Source organism: Silene latifolia, chromosome Y, assembly GCF_048544455.1.
Source record: "Silene latifolia isolate original U9 population chromosome Y, ASM4854445v1, whole genome shotgun sequence".
Taxonomy (NCBI): Eukaryota; Viridiplantae; Streptophyta; class Magnoliopsida; order Caryophyllales; family Caryophyllaceae; genus Silene; species Silene latifolia.
In genome coordinates, this window is record NC_133538.1 from 315,046,758 (window position 1) to 315,063,690 (window position 16,933).

At 39.1% G+C, this 16,933-nt stretch overlaps 1 non-coding gene across 1 annotated transcript; it reads right to left on the reverse strand.

Moving 5' to 3' along the window:
* Nucleotides 1-15,650: 15,650 nt before the first annotated feature.
* Nucleotides 15,651-15,756, reverse strand: LOC141635412 (small nucleolar RNA R71). The gene has a single exon (XR_012540104.1). It is a non-coding gene; the product is annotated as a small nucleolar RNA R71 (small nucleolar RNA).
* Nucleotides 15,757-16,933: the final 1,177 nt, after the last annotated feature.

Below are 16,933 nucleotides of genomic sequence, written 5' to 3' on the forward strand. Positions count from 1 at the left end.
TATTGAGTAATATTTTATCATTATATCAACAAAAAATGGGTCACATAATAGCTAGTTAGTTAAATTTACAACCTCTTGTAAATGTAAATAACTAATTACCTCTACCTCGAAATATTTATAAAACCTCAACATAATTTAGTATATTAACATATTAATTTACTAAATCGAATCTTATTTAACCACATTACAATAAGATACATATTTCCTCTCATAAATATAAATTGTTCATATTTAAGGAATTAATCAACTTTTATCGACATATAATTAATTAACTTTACTGATAAGGGCATCATCCTTTAGGTGTGACCTTAAGGGATCAACTGACCACCACCGTCCTACGACAGTAACGTCAAACTCTAGCAAGCCAATCGTTACCGATTAATGTTGATCAGTTGACTATAAAATGAATCATCCCTTTTGTATTCTTATTATGAGATTTAATTATGATATTTAAATCATGTGATCACACTATTGTTGAGGACACATATTACAACATTCCTTTCCTATCTTTGGTTAGCATTCCAAATAACGAACTTCAAATCCATCAACAAAATTTACCTCAACATTCTTCCCAATTCTATTCTTAATTGTATTGTCACCAAATTCTCCACCAAAATCTCATATCGTGCATATACTCTACCAACTTCTTACTCCCTTAATTCTCGAAACTCATGACTAACATGTTGTCCTGAAACTCCTATATAACCATTAACTCGCATCCTCATGATAGTGTCATACATCTCGACGATTCCTTACTTCTATATCACATACTTCGGTCAACATTCTCCTAGTTTACTCCCCTCATTCTTTTCCTTTTTACACACGACCAAATCAATTAACGATTCAACTCCTTATTCCTTCTGCCTAACTCTTTAGGGCTCCAGTTACTTTCTCATTGCTCCAAAACTCAAATGCCTTTATTTCATATCAATATCATCTCACTCTTTCTTACCATGGATCTTCTCTCATCATGCTATCACTCACACTTGTCACCAATCCGTCCACACAAGCAAAGTTCACTCTTCGCCTTTTTTTTTCCGCCTCTTGAAACCAAAACTCACTTCATGCTGTTAATTGCCCAAGGAAATCACACATTATTTTCACCTCTTGATAATCCAAATTCCAAAAATCAAACTCTATTTTCACATCGCGACGTAACTCAATCTAAGCTGTTTATACACCATTCGTTTCCATCTATCTACAACGACCTTTCCATTACATATATTCTTAACTAACCCAGTTATAACTATCTCCCTTCATAATCGTTAAACATCCCAAGTTATCACCATTCGCATCCCTCATTTCACTTTTTTCATTCTCACGTTTCATAAACTTACATCACCACCTTACCCATATTCACTTATTTTTACATTACTTAACACGCGACTATATCACTCACCACATCTCACAAAACATGCTCCCTACCTCGATAAGCTCATCAATCTTCCTTTTACACTATCCATCACAACCACATGTAACTCATGTCTCCCCACCAAACTCATACCCATTATAAGGTGTCACTCCCCTCATCATAAGATTGGGTAACTTACGCATCAGGGCCAACACATATATAAAACAATGCATAAAGAAGCAAAAGAACAACTTTCAATTAAACATGATATGCGAGAACTCAAAAGATAAGCATATGACCCAAAACAGGGGTCACTAGATCGAGTGCAGCCTACTCGATCGAGTAGGTGAAGGTCAGGAGCAGGTATAACAAATTACCAGGGCTACTCGATCGAGTAAGGGGTACTCGATCGAGTAACAAGAGGTGCACTCGATCGAGTAAGGGCTAATCGATCGAGTACCCTACGCATTTCTTAGCACTGTCCAATTTTTCGTAAAACGTTCATATCTTACTCGTTTATTGGTCATTTTGGGCGTGTGGCCTATCGTTAGAATCGTAAAATAACACGTTGTCACCTCCAAGTGGAATCACATCAAAAGCATATATACATATGAAGTTATAACAGTTAAAAGATAACTTCTTTGTATTCGGACAACATAACTACTTGATTCTTTCTTCCAAACAACTTAAACAACAACAAAGTAAACAAAAACAACTCAATACACATAAAATCAGTATCTCTAACCACATGTTACTATCTACAAAAGCCAAACAATAATATCCATCATGATTATATGATATTCAACTTACCACTCATGTAATGCCTGCATGCTTTAACTTTATAACTTTCCGTAAAACAAAACATACTTATACATTACAACCCCTATTCCCATGTTACTAATACAACAATATTACAACTCCACTTCGTCACCTAAACATATTCTTAATCACGAAATTCATATTCTCATGCAATTGCCACTCCATCTTTTCCAATCAATTCATCCATTTCAACCACATTCTTCATCCAACATGTGCATATGAAACAACAGTAAACAAGTATATAACTTTATTATATAACTTTACTCAAACAAAATCATGTATAATCATATCACATCCCCTAATCACATGTTACTAGTATAGCCACATTATAAATTCTCCCTTTCATCGTATAACATGCTCTTAATCATAAATCATATTCTTATGCAGTAATTACTTCATCTTTTCCGCCAAATCATCCATCATACACTTTATCCATCATATGCATATAAAATAACCGTAAACAAGTAGCTTAACCACTAATCATATTACCATATACGATTATTTTCATCCTTTCCACCACACCCTCCATTCAACCACATACCATTCATCCAAGAAATTCATATATATACATATTCATCCAACATATGCAATAGAATATTAGTAAACACATAGCGATCCCCATGACACCCCATAGTGACCGGTTTAAAGTAGTAGGGCGAGTTCGCGACTTTAGGACGTCTCCTAAGTCTTTGCATTAGCTCCTAACAACTCCTACCCTGGTTCATTTTATTTTGACTCCCTACATTCATTGGGTTCATTAGTTATAGGTCCCAAAATCGTCGCTCTGATACCACTTTGTAACACCCCCATACACCAAGGTGCCTTACCAGGACCACCTAATGCATGGAAGTGCATGGAAGTGCTACCATCTCAGTTACCCAAGACAATGTATATCAAATTTATCATAAAGAAACATACTTTAGATAAATAAGTTAAACTGATTACATATCCAAAACCCAAAATGGTAAGTAAAAATACAACGGTTCTCAAAACTGTAAACCAACTAAGTAAAATTGCCTTAACAAACACAGCGGAAGACTAAAGACTCTGATATGTGATTACTCCATCCCCAGCTAGATCCCGCGCATATCCAAGATATACCTGCTAAACAACTGTTCACCACCCCCGAATGGATAACCACAGTTTTTAAAACATTTAAACGGGGTCAGTTACTACATAAACAATATAAGATAAACAACAACAGATACACAGTCACAAAACTCTAACACTGTCACATCACCAATCATCTGACTACACACTGAAGTGTGTAGCCCTGTCAGAATATCCATCGCAACAGATATTCCTCACCGCCAGTGGGGGACCGCAGCCGTTCCCACCTAAGCCCCGCTCATCTCCATCGAGCGAATAACCCATGTTCCTTAATTTGCACATCCCCTTGTGACGGGAATCACAAGAGGGGAATCAAGGGTGTGAAGCCACTCCTGCAAGCAACTCCACTCAGCCGAGGGTGCACCTCGAGAACCACAGACAATCAACAACTACCAATCACAATATCAATATAAAAGAATACCAATACTAATTACGATATAATCATCATGCCAATCAACCAAACAACCATCTTATAATCATTTATACCATAACTGAGTGGGAAAACCCTACCTGAGATGAAATCACCGATCAACAATCACAAGAAGCGGATCAAAAGCGTTCTTCTACGAATTCACCTCCTATCAAACATATAATCATACAATCACCATCTAATAAGCACAGTACTCCCAAAACCTCCAATTTACCCAATTAGGGTTTCAACCAAAATCAATGAAACAACATAAAAACTATACCAGGATCTTACCCACAATACGACGGTCTCAACGGCATAAAGAACACAACGATCCGATGACTCTAGCCCTTAGGATTTGATAGCAATGAGAGAGAGAGAGAGAAGCAACGTAACTTTGCTTTATCTTTGTGAAGTTTAGAAAAGTGTGAAAAGGAAAAGAAACTGACGGATTAAGTTTATATATCTTCCTCACGTTGCTATCAAAACCCATAAAAAACAACCCGTAAATCCAACTTACTCGATCGAGTAAGTAACTTACTCGATCGAGTAAGTAACTTACTCGATCGAGTGACCCTTACTCGATCGAGTCTCCAACTTACTCGATCGTGTACCCTACAACAGAACACTGTTTCGTAAACCAAACATTCTTACTCGACAGAGTAAGCCCCACTCGATAGAGTACCCAAAGACATAGAAAACCATAGTATTACACTTGTTCCATCTCATTTAATTGCCGTGTTTAAATATAAATCTTGATGTTCATGTCATTTGTAAGTATCTTACATGATTTACTTAATTGAGGTCTTTGTTATGTTCATTTTGACAATTTGTGGCTGGGAGAACCTTGAGTTACTCCCCACTGACTGCGGCTTTCATGTTTACATGATTGACAGGTTTGTGAAGATCCATTTGCGGGGTTAGACGTGTGAGCTAGCGAACACCTTGGACTAGTAGTCGGTTTATTAGGATTGCTTAGACTCACTTTTTATCGTATTGTCATTCGAGGGATATATTTTCCCTCATCTTTGACTATCACGTTTGTATAAACATAACTTTATTTCCGAATTCTTTATCTATGTTGTAGGTTTTAATGAACCCGCACTTTAAACTTTAAAAAGTTTTAAAAATTTCCTAAAATTCCGCGTTTTCTTATTGTATTTTCTTAGCTTTATTACGAGGGGTTCACAGGTGATGGAAAACGGGCATGTTTTAGCCGAAAAACATATAGTTGATACATAAGATGATTCCAGTAATTAGGATGTCCTGAAGAACATGTCAGAAGCTCAAGGTTTTCAAGGGGAGATGCACTTCTGCTTGTGCTTCGGCTATTGCTCCTGCTCCGTCCTTTGAAGGTCCTGCAACATATCCGAATTCATCAGTTGTATTGGAAAATTGCAATTCCGGAAAACTGAAAATCAATTTGTACATATATTGCAAACACCTCACAACAGGTCCTTTAATTAGTTACCTTGAAAGTTGCTACTACAATTTCCTCTATTATCCAAAGTCTAAACATCAGTATAGTAGGAATCGATACGCGTTTGATTAGCTTACAACTGATATCTAGATTTTCAGACTCAAATTAAGGATACATAAACCTTCAAAACAAGGGCACAAGTAACCCAAGATTAAAATTTCAGTGAAAACTTGAAATTACGGAGAAGACAATCAAACAAGCAATAAAACTACTTAAGCCAAACAAAGGATCAAACTACTTAACGTAGGTGGCAGTTCTAACAACGGCCACTGTCACAGTAACTCATAAGACGCCAATCAATCCCATAGGCTAGCTAATGTATCATAAGAGAATACAGAGGCTAATCCACAATATATATATATATATATATATATATATATATATATATATATATATATATATATATATATATATATATATATAAAAATTTTGTCCAACAAGGTATTCTGTCTGGTTGAAAGAGAATTAAGACGATATCATTACAGCACGGGCAATGGTAGAGTGTCATCAGGTGGTTCAATCTCGCAGCCATATGGAAGAGATAAGACCAAATATACACAATTGGTGTTGTTTAGGACCTTGTACGACTGTGTATGACAGATATATTTTTAGATTGTTGTATATCTTACATGACATATAACTACCTAAGAGATTTGTTATATTCCGGAATTAGGATGGTACGCATCATTTCGAGTAAATAAAGACAGCAAATTAGCTAAAATTTTAGAACTCAAAACCATTTGTTAGATTTCATATTAGTTGCTTCAAATTACAGGATACTTTCATTATAAAAGCAGAACACCCAACTATCTAATTCATTCACACAAAACAAAAACATAGTTAACATTTCTAATACAAGTATCAACAACGAACAAAGATGTAACACCCCCATCTACCAAGGAGCCTTAACAAGACCTTCCCCAACAGATAATGGTGTTACTACCTTGGTTGCCCGAGGAACAGTAATAATCAAATGTCGATAAAAGAATAATTATATTAAATTACAAGTGATGCAAACCAAAATAAAAGATACTACTCGTGACTACTATCAACTATGTGAAACTATCTCTACCATGACTCGTGGTAAACTCGCCCCTCCAAGCACCCAGCTATGATCTTGACATCCACCTGCTAAGACCGACTACTTACCATAGTAGATCACGGTAGACACAACACAAGAAAACAACACAACAACACCACATAAGGTTAGTAACTAAAGGAACATACAAGAACGGACACAATAACATACACACACCACCACCTCCAATCACCCACACACCCCTGAATGCCTGAAGGTCCAGTTCTGCCAGATTACCAATCGCAACCAGTAATCCACACCGCTAGTGGGGGACCGCAGCCGTTCCCACCTAAGACGCGCTTATCCAATCCGAGCGATAACCCATGTTCCTTAATGTGCACATCCCCTTCTATGGCGGGTTCCACATAGGGCGAATCAAGGGCGTGAAGCCACTCCCGCGAGTGACTCCACTCAGCCGAGGACGAACCTCGAGAACCACAGACAAACAAACAGCAATGACCAGCAACAACCAATCCACACCACTAACAATGATACTAAAACCAATCATACCACACAATCGACACACTAGACAACAACCAGTACTGAGTAGGAAAACCTACCTTTAGCAGACCGCAGCGATTCCGCGCACGACCAGAGAACAACAATCAATCACCATAACCACCTATAACAACCAGCATAACCAATTATTACTACTACCATAATCATAATTGAAACCAAGGAAGACGATGATGATGATGATGACATATACCTATACATAGCACTCCGGCGACAAGACTGTTACCTGACTCAAGCATCCCATCCCTATGGTGTAACCACTCGCAAAGGCCTCAAGGAGATGAACCATGGTGAAGGAGAAATGATATGACGGCATCTAGGTTTAGGTGAGAAGGCGAAGAAATGATTTGGGTTTCACGATATCACGATTTATATTTCCCCGCTGGACTCACGTTAGTCGATCGAGTGTCTAACTTACTCGATCGAGTGACCTCTACTCAATCGAGTGACTAAGCTACTCGATCGAGTAGCCTCCGCTAGATTGAGTAACACGAACTTAAAGGCTCACAACATCACAAGGTTAACACGTAAGGTTTCCGAAGGTCTGGATAGGTGTCTAAGGTCAGTCAACGGGCCTCTAAAAGGATGGTTATTACATTATTTCCCCCTTAAAAAGAACTTCGTCCCCGAAGTTCAACTTATCCTCCCCCACGACACAAGGCAGAAAGGAAAAAAGGCAACCTACAACCATCCATTCCGACAAGGACAAGTACAACCGTTCATGAATACCACCCCGATATGAACCCTCACCACCCATCATCATCATCTACCCTAGCACATAACATCCAACATAGCTTCCTATCGAGTCGTCAAGCATGCATTACACACAAGAACAACCAACTCAACCATCACTTCCACTTATTTCTATCATTACACAAGTATAAATCAACACAACTATTCGTTTACTCCTTCATCAATTATTTATCAACAACAATTAGTTATTAATCATCAAAATGCAGTAACTTATCAATCACTTATATCACAAACAAATAAGCATTCCGTTTCCAATTAATTCTACCGCAATTATATCACTCAACAATGCAACAACAATTCAATTACTTAACAACTTTGCGAACAACACTCGAAAACAAAATACCATAACACGATGAATTTGTCCACAATTGCCAACAATTATTCAACACTCACTAACAATTACTCAAAAGAACTACTCCAAATACTACAAGATTTATCATAATTTGTCATTTTCCCATGCGACATTACTCTTCCCCTCTTAAAAGGAACTTTGTCCCCGAAGTTCACCTTCAAGACGAACCACAATCATTACACAAAGATGATAACTTTTATTCAATATTGACAATACAAAAAATTGTAATATGCGTTGAGTCTAACAACTAATATGGTACTTCATTGATATTGCATAGATAGAACTTTTGTATGTTAAGACTATACGAAAAGTGGACAACACAAATACACATTCCGTCATCCCATTATTATACACGACATCGATTAAGTTCTTATGTGACATTACAAAACATGTAACAAGAATCATAACCACCATTCAACATGTTACTTGAGGCAATTCAGTTTAGCATGCAAAAGTGTATAAACCATACTTATATTGTGTAAACCATATATATATTTTTTCATTACTCATACTTGAGACACGACGATGCTATTACCAAGGATGAAAAAATACCATATTATCAACAAGGTACACAATCATGAAGACTAAAACAATTTTAGAATGAAACAACCGGCATACAGAGGCACTCGATCGAGCTAAGAAGCTACTCGATCGAGTTGACGCTACTCGATCGAGTTCATCAGTAACTCGATCGAGTACGTCGAGTCCAGTAAGCATTTCTAAATCATACATGCAGTTACTCGATCGAGTGAAGGGCACTTGATCGAGTAGACACTGGTTAAATTCCTCCCAATAGGTACGTTGCAACACCGAGGAAACATAATTAAGTCGGAGTTTCATTTCCGACACTATCCACTTGCATAACAAGTTTTAAAATCATCCAAACTACGGTCTTATGGCCAAATACAAACCAAGGTGTAACCAAGTGCCAACAAAGCAAGTACCAACTACGACAAATCCATGGAGACGAGTATATATAATACAAAAGAAACAACATCACTCCACGTCCGACTCCTCCATATCCTCATCTCCGCCTCCTCCTCCGGATGTGTCACCTCCAGCTGTATCCTCACTTGTGGTAGTTCCTGTACCCGCATATGCTCCCACGCGCCATGGTGCCAAACAACCGAAGGGATAGCTCCTCGGCTCTCCCCACATAGTCGGATCCACGCCAAAGGAATGGAAGACCCCGCTATCATCCCCAACACCCCTCCACCACAGTGGTTGGGCCGCATCGGTCCCAATGCCCTCTACATATGTCATCTCGTGTAGGTTCCGGAGCGTCAAAGTGGCAGATACCCTCTCTATGAGCTAAGTCACCCGCATCTCAAGACTAAAGAACGAAGGGTAGCTGGGATACTGGTACTGTGGAGGCACGGGATGCTCTGGATGGGTATCCGCGACTCTCTCCCTGACCCGTCTCGGACCCCTCCTCACTCTTGGTTGCCGATCCTCAGGTCTAGCCTGATCCTTCATGGTCGGCTCCTGCATCACTAATAAAAGGGCATCATCAATGAGGTAGGTCTGTCGGGCAGGTGCCTCCTCATCGTCATCAGAGTCCGCTGCAACCACAGTCGCCGTCAAAGGCTCAGTCGCTGGAAGATGCTCAGGATCAGGTATCCTCATCCAACTCATACCCCATACTCTCCAAGCCAACCCACCATCCTCCAAACATCTCAACCATTTCTGGTCGAGGAAGTAGTCTCGGTCCAAGGTAGGCACAGATGGGGCCATATGTGTAAGGGCCGAGGAGGCCTCAAAGGTGGTCAACCGCTCAGCCAACCGTATAGCAATGGCACCACAACTCAAGTACCGGGTAGCAGAGGTGGCCATCAAAGCTAGGCTAGGACAGACTATGGCTGGGGCACTATAAGAAACTCTCGGGGCACGAGTGTGGTTGAGATAGGCAACTAGTAAAATCACCTCATGTGATTTTAACTTACTCACATCCTTCCTATCATAGAGTAGGCAAGTCAAGGCACGAAGTAAGACCATCAAAGTGATATGTTGAACGTCGTTTATCAACATGTTACTCGAAGTGGGGGCGTTCTTGCCTGTAAAACAGGGCATATAACTACTAGCCCCACACTCAGTCGGGATATCCCTAAGGGATCCCTTCTCCGGTCGAGCAAGACCAAGGTGGGAGGCAAACTGATCCATAGACAAGAGGAAAGTGGTGTTTATAAGATGAAACTACACACTCTTAGCTGCCACATCATAGGTAAAAGAGCTCATGAACTCCAAGGTCAAGAAAGAGTATGAGTGCTTCCTAAGACGGTACGAACCCGTCAAACCCAAGGTTTTAAAGATATGCCTCACATCCGTCTCTACCTTAAGGTCCTCAAAAATAGTGGTGTCGATACATCGGGTAGGTTTCATACGGCGTTTTTGCAACTCGACAAAGGCATCTCTTTTCTTAAAGTCAGCAAAGATAACGGTAGGGTACTCGGCCACGGGTGGTACTGTGGGTCCCTGACTTCCTTCCTCAAACTTGGGCTTAGAAGCCCTCCTCCCTCTTACTCTGACGGGTGGCAGCTGTAGGTCGGCATCTGTTTCAACAAATAACTTAGGCAGATAACCGGACACTCACTTAAACAAAAGAAGTTTTCAAACTAGACTCATGGATAAAGAGATAACAATTCAAAATAGTTGTTCACAATACAACCAACAATTTCCGAAACATGCTAATCCCACAACTCATAAAAGATGATCTTATAGCTTTCAAAATATGAAAATTGCAACAGTAATTAACAAATTGGGGTATTAACCCTTCAAAATAGTTTCAGAAAAAGGTAATTATCATAAGGATTTGGGGCGAATTTCAGTTTGGGGCACTTTTAAGACGGAGTTTTAAGATAAACTTTTGGGTAAAATTAGCAAAAACCAACACCAAATATGATTCCCACAATATACATTACTCAATTTTCCCTTTTTCATACTCAAAACACAAACAAAATTTCAATTTGTAGCCCAAACTCTAGAAATTTATGTCCATATATACTCCCATATTGGTTCAATTTTTCTAATTCTAGCTTCAACAATCAACAAACTAGAGCAATTTTACCAAAATACAACAATTATAAACAATATTCCATGAGTATAAATCGAGTTTTTCAGAAAAACCATTACTTTTATATGTTTCTAATTGATTAATAACAAAGATAAAGAGTAGCATTCTTACCTTGAATGATATGCAAATGAGTAGAACGGATTAACAAAGAGAAAACAAAGAAATCAAGCACAAACTTCACCAATGTTTTGAGAGAAAGAGATGATTATAGAAATTTAGGGTTTAAGGTATGAAGAAATAAGAGAAGAAGGAGTTTGGGAAAGTATAAGAATCCCGTGTTAGCCCGGGTACTGTAGCACTTACTCGATCTAGTAAGTTGGGTACTCGATCAAGCGGTCTCTACTCGATCGAGTTTTTGCTGGCAGTTCCAATGTTTTCGATCTAATAACCCCAGAACTAGATCGAGTAAGGTCTACTCGGTCGTGTAGGCACTCGTACTCGGTCGAGTAAGGTTAGGAACGAAATTAAAAGTTACGAATTCGGTTAACGGTTCCTGCAAAACAACAACTCGTGTCGATTCCAAGGTATATTTGGAACTCGTCACTGATTATTTCATCCAATTACGATACATTAACACTAACTCAAATGTACACAACTATTTCATCCGAACATCACACATATCATTCCGTCCTATATCAAACATTATGCAAGACAATTCAACTATGACATCAATTTATTCATATGATTACACTACACCAAACATCCATTTAGCAATATAGTTACCACTTACTACTCAAATTTGCTCAAAGTTTCAAATATATCACAACAATTCATCAACCAATTATCTAACATGACTATGCCATGTCACAAGAGTACACAACAACATTCGTCCATTGCATTTCCCAATATTACTTGACAACCTTTTATTAACCAGAACGCATATAAAGACTCACAACTCATTATCATCATCACATTATCCAATACTCGTGTGCAACTCCTAGCACATATACCATATTTATCACATCCTCACACACACTTCCAACAATTCACAGCCCTTCACGGTTCATCGTTACTATTCGCACGCATTAGAAATTACCATAGATTCTATCACATCTATTTCTAACCTATTTATCATACACATCTATGCACACAATTCCCGACTCTTTATCCCTATACTCGGTGGCTAGATTAAGCATATTGGGGCCATGATTTTGAAATGCGGGCGCCTTCTCACCCAAAATCAGGCAACTGCCGGGGCTCCCAACATGCATACACCAGGTTCATTTTATTAGACTCACTACGTTCATTGGGCTCATTAGTTACAGGTTCCAAAATCGCCTCTCTGATACCACTTTGTAACACCCCCATCTACCAAGGAGCCTTAACAAGACCTTACCCAGCAGATAAGGGTGTTACTACCTCGGTTACCCGTGGAACAATAATAATCAAATGATGTCGATAAAAGAACAGTTATATTAAATTACAAGTGATGCAAATCAAAATAAAAGATACTACTCGTGACTACTATCAACTATGTGAAACTATCTCTGCCATGACTCGTAGTAAACTCGCCCCTCTAAGTACCCAGCTATGATCCTGACATCCACCTGCTAAGACCGACTGCTCACCATAGTGGATCACGGTAGACACAACACAAGAAAACAACACAACAACACCACACAAGGTCAGTAAATGAAGGAACATACAAGAACGGACACAACAAGACATAATAACATACACACGCCACCACCTCCAATCACCCACACACCCCTGACTGTTCGAAGGTCCAGTCCTGCCAGATTACCAATTGCAAACATGAATCCATACCGTCAGTGGGGGACCGCAGCCATTCCCACCTATGCCCCGCTCTTCCAATCCGAGCGATAACCCATGTTCCTTAATGTGCACATCCTCTTCTGTGGCGGATTCCATAGAGGGCGAATCAAGTGCGTGAAGCCACCCCCGCAAGTTACTTCACTCAGCCGAGGACGCACCTCGAGAACCACAGATAAACAAACAGCAACGACCAGCAACAACCAATCCACACCACTAACAATGATACTAAAACTAATCATACAATACAATCGACACACTAGACAACACACAGTATTGGGTAGGAAAACCTACCTTTAGCAAACCGCAGCATTCCGCGCACAACCATAGAACAACAATCAATCACCATAACCACCTATAACAACCAGCATAACCATCTATTACTACTACCATAATCATAACTGAAACAAAGGAAGACGATGATGATGATGACACATATCTATACATAGCACTCCGGCGACAAGACCGCTAACCGACTCAAGCATCCTGATGTGATCAATATTTGATCATATTTAGTCCCCGAATTAGCCTCGTTCCTGTGCTTTTCAGTGCATATTTAGGTCATTTATTATCTTTAGTCCTTTGTTTTGCATATTCTTTGAGGTTTTGTTTCCTTGGTAGGAGAGGAGTGCAAACCTTGCATTTTTATGGCAAAATAAAGCTAAATTGATCGAATCTAATGACCAAGTATCAAAGAGAAGACAAGACTAGAAGGCCTTTGTACATAATGTAGTAGATGGGCAATGATGAAGAAGAAAAGAAGAAAAGAAGAAAAGGAAGCTGAGCCAAGATCCGAGGGTCTCAACCATCGGGACGCCCGTCCAGCAGCTCCCCAGAACGCTCGTCCTTACCACCAGGCCGCCCGTCCAGCAGCTCCCCAGCACGCTCGTCCTTACCACCAGGCCGCCCGTCCAAAAGCTCCCCAATCCGCCCGTCCTGACCCTTGGACGCTCGGATTGTACTCCAGAGGGACACGTCCTCTTCTTTCATCATTTGAGCTGCGCATATTTTTGGAAGACTGGCTAAAAGGAGACCCGCATCTTTTCTTGAGAGGAGCGATTCCTCAAGGACGTAATCGTCATTTAACCCCTTAGTAACCCTAATTTGTGCACCTAATCCCCACTATAAATACCCCATTAGTCTAATTAGATTATCATGTTCTTCTTATCAATCTTTAGTGTAGCTTATATTATTCTAATCTCTCTTTAATCTTGTAATCAACTTCTAATCAAGTATTAATACAAATCTCATTTCCTTAATTTCTCTATTGTTCATCTTTTATTTTGGGTAATTGAAGATTATTTGGGTTTATTGGGAGATTGACAACCTTCCATCAATCATCAAGTACTTATATTATTCTTTGCATTATTATTTTGGAATCATGATTAGGTATAATTCTCTTAATCCCTTTTTAATTATTGTTAATCATCTTCATTTATTCATCATGTTTTACTTTGTTAATATGATTGACAACCTTGTTAACATGTTAAATTTGATAATGAGTGAGTAGTTTCCTTAACTAGGGTTAATGGGTAATTAGGGGAAACCAACATGGGTAGTGTTTCATGCTTAATTTAATATGTTTTCATAATTTATTTGTTTGCTTGTTGTGATCTCAACTTATGCACATGTTATGTTTGATGAAATGCGAGCCTATGAATCCTTGCATTTTTTACCCATAACTTACGTTTTCAATGAGACTTCTAAGACATAAACCAACTCGAGTCTCATTAGACCATGCATATAGTTGAGTAGGGAGGATTAAGTCTACTTGTAGGTGTTGTACAATCTAATCGATTCGGCTCCGGAACCCAAACCTTCCTAGGATTGTAAGATATAAACCAACTCGATCCTATCACAACAATAATTGCTTGCTTAAAATTTGAGAATATGTTTGTATGATCAATTCCCATGAATCCCCTATGAACCCATGACACCCTAGTGCTTTTAATCAATTGTTTACATCTCATTTTAGTCATCTTGCTTGTTAACTTTAATTTTTATTTAGTTTAGTGATCTTCTAATCTCAACCTAAATTGTGACACCCCTAGACACCACTACTTGCAATCGAAAATCCTACATCAATACCCGTCCCTTGGGATCCGACTTTTACTTGCCTCTTTACTAGTAGTAGAGTTGTTTGTGAAGTTATAAATATTGTTTTGGTCTAGGTGCTCCTATCGACAAGTAACCAAAATCTAAGCTCAAAGCGGACCGACCAAAAATGGCGCCGTTGCTGGGGACAGTGTTAACTTGATTTGATTTTCTTTGATTGTTATTAGTTGTGTCTTTCTTTGCCTTGGGGAATTAAAACTCCTCAAGGTCTGTTCTAATTGTTTTCTAGTTGTTTGATATTTTGCATGTCTAGAAGATCACAAGGTAACTTGTTACCCATTGATCACGAAATTGAAAGGACTTTGACAACCAATAGAAGACTTACTAGAAATACTTTGAGAGGTATTGGTGAGGTTGTAGATATTTAACCAAACACTATTGAGTTCATCAACCCTTTTGAAAGAGAAGGTGAGGAGAACCCAACACAAAATCAATCACACAATCAACCCACAATGCCCAAGTTTTCATCACATTCCGTACCAACCGAGGAGAACCTACCCAATAGAACTCCCACACCACAACACTTAACCGGAAATTTCATTGCAAAATCCGCATTTATCCAATTAGTCGAAAGAAGCCAATTTGGAGGGATGCCTAGTGAAGACCCTAATTCCCACATGGAAACTTTTTGTGACTATTGTGATGCGATTTCACAAACCGGAGTGACTCGAGACCAAATTCGATGGGTCTTATTTCCTTTTTCTCTAATTGGCACCGCGACACAATAATTGAAAAGCCTTGACAAGGCTACTCTTGGAATTGGCTCTTGGAAGAAGCTGGCTCTAGTTTTCTACAAAAAATTCTACCCTCCGGAAAAGACTAACATGCTAAGAGCTCAAATACGGGTTTTAAGCAAAGGGACGAAGAATCTTTGTATGGAGCTTGGGAGCGATTTAAAGGAATTTGTCGCTCATGTCCTCATCATGGACTTATCGAGTGGTTCTTGGTACAACAATTTTGGAATGGTCTTTATGAAACTCAAGAAACATTCTCAACATGGGATCAAATGGTATGTTCACCGAAGTTGACGATAATCAAAATTGGAACAAGATTGAGAAAATGGCGGTCCATAATTCACAATATATTAGACCTCGCAAGGCTACTAGAGGAGGAAAGCATGAAGTGGACTCTATTACTCAATTGGGTGCTCATCGTAGTGCTCATATTTATACTATCAACTAGAAGTTTGAGAAGGCTATGGCTAAGCTTGAAGAAGCCTCAAAATCACCAAAGCATCATGTTAATGCCATAGTGGCATCTTCATCAATCCCAAGTGGGATATTTGAGAATTGTAGAACTTTGAGACATGACCAAAGTGAATGTAGCGGAACGAATGAGCAAGTGAACGCTTTTCAAGCATACAACAATGGTACCCCTTATTCCAACTATTACAATGAAAACACCAAATTCCACCCAAATATCTCATACAAAAGCCAAAATGTTCAAAACCCTCAACCAAAATACACCCCACCTCCCATGAGAAACCAAAAAAAAAGACCCTTTTTCAACCAAAACCAAGGTTATCAAAATCAAACTCCATACAATCAACAAAATGATCAAGGTTTTGATGTTCAAAAAGCGGTCATCCAAATGCAAAAGAATCAACAAGAATTTTTCACTCAAATGCAAAAAGATAGCCAAGCAAAAGACATCACCATCAACAACATCCTAGCCCACACAAAAATGTTGGAAACTCAAATGACCCAACTAGCATCTTCAAAATCTCAAAGACAAAAGGGGCAATTACCACCTCAAAGTAATCCCCGAAGATAGGAAACGGTTAATGCCATTCACTTGAGGAGTGGTAAGAGATATGAAGGACCAAAGAAGCAAGTTGAGGATGAAGTTGTGGAAGCTAGTGACAAGGAAAGAGTTGTGCAAAACTCTAGGGAAGAAGAACCCACCAATCAAGAAGTTTCAAAGAAAAGTGAAGAAAAGGCCAAAGAGAAGGAGCCCATTATGATTATACTTCCATTCCCGAGTCGTCAAGCTAAGCCTAAGTTTGATGACCAACTTGGAAAATTCATGGAAATTGTGAAGAATTTAGAAGTCTAGATTCCCACGGAATTGATCAATCACGTTCCGGCCTATGCAAAGTACATGAAGG